Source organism: Octodon degus, unplaced genomic scaffold (assembly GCF_000260255.1).
Source record: "Octodon degus isolate 3935 unplaced genomic scaffold, OctDeg1.0 scaffold00028, whole genome shotgun sequence".
Taxonomy (NCBI): Eukaryota; Metazoa; Chordata; class Mammalia; order Rodentia; family Octodontidae; genus Octodon; species Octodon degus.
This window is the reverse complement of record NW_004524604.1, coordinates 15671569-15677527: the sequence shown is the minus strand read 5'-3', so window position 1 is coordinate 15677527 and position 5959 is coordinate 15671569.

Genomic DNA, 5959 nt, shown 5'->3' with positions numbered 1-5959 from the left:
ATTTTAAAATCTGCTGCAATTTGGAGTACTTAGAAATTATCAAAGTGATACAGATTTGCTAGTAATATTAGATCTTTCACATGGTTCAAATAGCATATTCAAATTTCTTACATTTTTATTTAAATATATGATGATTTTAGTTACTAAGGAACAACATACGTATAGAAATTCTAAAACAGTAATATTTAATAATGTATTTAGTTACTGCCACCAATCAAAATACAAAAACAATTGGGCTGGGAAGATAGCTCGGTGATCTAAGCTCTTGAATGCCAAGTGCAAGAACCTGATTTTGATCGCTGGATTGGCATACTGTACCAAACCTCAGAACCTTGGGCAGACCTGGTTGGCCTGAGACAGAGCATTGTGGAGCACGCCTGTAATCTCAGGCTGGAGAGGCTGGAGATAGGAGGATCACTATGAGTCCAAGCTGAGCAGAGAGGCCCTGTACCAATTAAAATAAACCAAAAATTTTAGGATTTTAAAAAACACAAAAACGTAACTCAGTGGTGTCCTCAGTTTTCTGATCAAGGAGGAAGGTGATCGATGGTGTGGCGTGTGCCTAAGGAGAGTCACATGGAGAGAGGACATTCTCTCAGGCTTTCACAGAGAGCACACTGGCCAGGCGATGGCCGTGCCTCATCCATATGGCTGACACTGACAAAGGTTCTATAATCTGAGGTACAGGATCTCAGGATAAATCATGAGGGGATTTCACTGACCTTATCAACTCAAAAGCTACAACTCTCATTGCATGGGTCTTGCTTTATCTTGGTCTTAACCATCCAACAGAAAATATAAAAGTGAAGTATAAGAAGTGAAGTCATGGTGTTATGTTGAGCTGTAGGGGACTTAGGTCCACAATTTCTGACATTGCCAGTCAAGCAAAAGACCCAATACTATTATGGACTACTGGACTCTTTTAGAATATTTTGCTGAGTTAACACACCTATAAGATTCAAATAATGGAACTGAAAAAAAAAAAAAGAGGAAACAGATGAATATCCATTTTGTATCTGTGTATTCAGGGTGGTTGGAGTGGATATATAGTTACATTCTCTTAATCAATGAAAGGATTTGTTTTAATAGTGTTTGTAAATAGGGTGTCATGTCTGCCTCTTGCATAGCAATTAACCACTAGGAAGAATGTATGCAGTGTGTTGGTTATTGAGACTGTCCTACCAATTTGGTGTGAGGCTGTCTCATTGCTATTTGTTTCTCAGTAAAATTATAGGAAAAAATTTTAAAAAATAGAATGCTAAAGCTTATGAAAAATGATAAACATCTCATTACAATCATTGTTATACTATTTATGATCACAATGTTTCATTTATACATTATTAACTTAATTAAGTACATGTATGCTAGAAACGTAATTCTGAATACAATTCTTAAATGTGCATAGTATCTAGAATGTATAGAGGAAGGAATAAACTACTAAAAGCCTCTCTGATAAGTGAAAAGAACTGATGAAAGTTAGAACCTCTTGAGAAATGTGCAGCGATTGATAAATAAGTCAACAGAAACATTTCCCTAGGCAGAGTCTGAAATTGTGCATTTCTCTTTTTAGAATTACCTGTAACGCCTAAATTGAAATTGTCAGATTGGTCAAAATATGCTAATATAAACAATCCTAATATACACTTTACATGAGGTTTAAGCTCAAAAGTAATATGAAAAATTATATGATTAAGTATAGGTGACCACAATCATGTTTAAGTTAGTTTACTACTCTGCAATAGCGTGATCAGTCTTGAAATGCTGGGGAGGTGTGGAACAGTGCCATTGGCACCTGTGACCCAGGCTAGACGTTCGTATCTGATGAAGAGGAACAGAAGAAAGGGTGTCAAGGGAAGCTGAAACACATTTTTTATAATTCCAATTATTATGTGATTTTATGTATCTTTTTCTTTTCCTGCATAAAGCCTCTTTGGGTCTTCTTTTAGATTTAGGATTCAGAGAAGCAATGTCAGTAACTTACCTCAGACACAAGATGGGTTAAATGGAATTTTGTGAGAGGCAACTAATAAACCTACCACTATATCGTAACTTTGAGAAAACATGTTTAGAATCCCAACTAACACATGCATAATATTTTATCGTGAAACCTGTCTATGAACTGAAATTTGTTCACCTAACTGAAATATATATTGTTTTCCTAGAGAAGAAAAAAATGACTGTTCTAAAGATTGTCTTTGTACTTCTAGATTGCCTCAATCTGCCTTGAGCCTCTCTGAAGTGGTATAAAACAGTTTTTCTTCTGGATAATACATTTGCTGTGAGGTGCTATCATGGGAGAATTAAGGACATCTGAATGTGTTCGCACTTCAAACTGCAGCAACACAGCCAGAGACTTGTTTGTAGCCTGTGACTCAGTCACAAAAAACAAAACAAAACAAAAAACCATGAATAACTTTTCATAATAATCTACCTAAAATAAATCCTAAATAAAAAGGGAACACAATTTTAATAGCATGTTGAGATTTAATCTGATGATCCTGATACATGAAGTACAAGTACAAATTTTCCTTTTGCTGTATTTGTAAAATTATTTTGAAAAGGGATGAAATGTTTCTTTTCTAATTCTGCTTTCAAAAGATAGCATCTTATATTTAGCAAGTACATCAGATTCATGCCCCTGGTGTGTTTAATAAATCTGTGCTCATGAATGATTGATCTTAAAGAATTAAAAACATCTCTAGTGTGAATAATTAGATCTCTTTATTGTTAAGTTCTGGCTCAGTAGGCATGAAATTCTAGGGCATGGATTGTAAGTTACAATGTTTCAAGATTTTTACTGCCTTGGCATGTTCTAATGTTTTCAAAATGAAACACTAGCTTCATATTTAAAATTCTTCTTTTGTTCAATGATCCCTGTAACACATTTGATATTTCAATCTCTCTTTCATGTGTTGGGAAATGCTATGTTTAAAAATACTGCTACCAAAACTCCCACCAATACCAAAGTTCTCACCAATACGAAAGTTCCCAGTAATATTCAAGTTCCCACCAATACCAAAGCAAAGCAAAGCAAAGCAAAGCAAAACAAAACAAAACAAAAATGCAATTGATGACAATTCCATACCATATAGAAAAATAAAAAGATCGGTATATCCTCAGATACATAGTATTTAACTAAATTGTTAATTTTAGCCAAGATTCAGAGTAAGAGTATAGCTTTCTACCTACTGAGTATTTACTCAACCATACAGTGATTTCTGGTTTGTGTGTGAGCAGAGAAATGTACATCATTTCTAGGACATGGACTTTATTTTTTGATGATGACCTTTTTGTTGGTAGTTTCTTCTTGGAGTACAGTGTTAGTGAAGCATGTATCAAAATAAAGCCTTACTCAACTTACTTTCATAAGTTAAGTATGAGTACAGGCCTCATCTTCCAATATATATTGCACATGGCATCTAGACAATTAGACAAAACCAGAGGTACACTTTGTTGTTGAACTGCTTGAGTCTGAATCTAATAGTAGTGAAACATAGCTTGGGTTGGCCAACACAAATAGAAAGCTAGAAGTGGATGGTTACATAGTTATTGAGTAGGTGTTACAAATAAAAGGAAATAAATTTATGGAAAGATTTATTCTTTTTAATAAAGCTGTCTCTTTTGGTTAAAATTTGTCACATCTGTATTTTACATTATCTGAAAATCATGACAATTACTTTCTTGAAAAATCAATAAATTGGTACAGTAGATATTTGTATATTTATATGGCTTAGTATCTATTCATTGAAAGACCATGATTTAGTGTAAAATAGAAGAGACATGTAGCCTAAGATTTTATTTCATGTCTTGTATAAGGAAAGTGCTTAATAAAATTTCAAGTTTTTGAAAAGCAGGTCATCATTTTATTACTAACACTATATTTCATCCATGTTATGAACTAGTTGTACACGTACAGGGCATGCTGTGAACGCAACAGGAAAAGAGTGAGTTGGGAGGAATTTTGTGGTTTGTGAACAGGGTGTATTTGGAGATAAAGAAGGAGAGATAGAAGAGAAAGAGAAAATAAGACACATTACAAGTGACATCACACACATACAAAAAAGATGAAGTCATTCAGCTATTGTTCTCATAGTACTTCAAGTGGGTGAATGATGCCCTGGACCAAACGCAAACTGAGCCACATCACAAGCTTTTATAATTATTTCAATTGCTATTGTAAGTATTAACATGTATCATTGTTGTTAGAGATTGGTGTACATTTCATCATCTCTTCTACAAATCTTCAGACAAAATTTTACTGTATCCTTTTATAATTCCTGGATTTGTTTGTTTCACCTTTATTTTCTAGCCAAAATACTCAATATTGAAGAAATTTTTTCCTCTCCTTTTTTAGAAAACAAAAGATCCTTTCAAACCATACTCGAAGTATTCTCACGAAATTAATATTTTTAAAAATCACTGAGGTTTTTAAAATAGAGTAAAACACAAATATACCCAGTATTTTATCTGCTTTAATAGGCATTTCATTGACATTTTGATAGATTCTTCTAGTGCTCCATTTTATTAAATTCTGTGCTTCCAGTTATTAAAGCCAAAGCAATGCAATTAAAAACACTCCATAACTTATCTTTAATCAAAACTTATTCTTTCATTTTATTTTTAGCTTTAGTATTGCAAGACAATATTTTACAAAATTGAAGTTTAGTAAAACTCAGGGCACGCTAAGATAGCAATCGAGACTGGGCAAGGTGGCACGTGCCTGTAATCCCAGCTGTTGGGCGGCTGTAAACAAGTGGATCACTATGAGTCTGATCTAGTAGGAGACCCTGAACACCCTGTAGACTCTTCCCTAAAATACAAAAACAAGCCAAAAAAAAAGAAAAAAAAATATCTGAATTAATACTTATAAGTAACAAAATTCTTACGCTTATTTATTGCAACTATATAGCTATTTTGAAATGGAAATATATATATATATATGACATAATATAAACATATAAGCATTTAAAGCTGCAGTTGTTTATGCTTTTCTTTCTCTTAAGTGAAGGGAAAATATTTGAAAATGTTTTCAAATGTCAGTGATTTTACCTACTTGCAATTCTGGTAAAAAATCAATTTAAAAGGAAGTTATTTTCATATTAAACTTGATTTTCTTTGATTTTTAAAAATCTTGTATTTATTTAATCAGTACAGGGTCTCAATATGCAGCTTGGACTTGTAGCTGATTTCTGCGCCCGGGGTTCTGGGGCTGGTGTCACATGTGGTGCTGGTGATTGAACCTGGGCTCTTACACTTGCAAGGCAGTCACTTAAACCACTGAACTATCTCCCCAGCCCTAAATTTGATTTTCATTGGGATAATAGTAAAGTCAATTTACTCTGCTTCAATGAAATAATCTCATTAAATTTCATAACACACTAGTAGCACTGATCATAATACTTTTATTTTTCCAAGATTATATTTTATTTCAAATTTTGTGTCATTAATTGAGTATGCTTCTGTGTTCACATTTTGTATAAGCCTCACAATAAGTTAAAGATTAGCATGATGGTGTCTACTGTACAACAAAGAGTCTATAGCTTAAAGTTCCACTAATATGTGGCAGATCCAGGATTTAGACCAATGCCAACCCTATTATATGATATTCCAGCAATGTCTCACACGAAGTTTTTAGAAATGATACTTCAACATTTATAATCACAGTCACTAATATTTCTAGAGTAAGTACTAGACTTTGCTTTGGATGTCAGCGAATGAAGTATAGTAACCCATTACTTCTTCCTACATCTCTGCTTTATTGTACAGATAATGGAGGTCATAGAAAGGCTTATAGATTGATAAATCAATGTTATAGTGGTAAAACAAGGCTTGCCCCAAGTTTGAGAACCCAGGCTTGTTTTTTGTTTTGTTTTGTTTTACTGGGAATTGAACTCAGGACCTTGCCTTTACCAGGTAGACACTTGTACTGCTGAGCAATGTGCTCAGTCTGAGCCCAGGT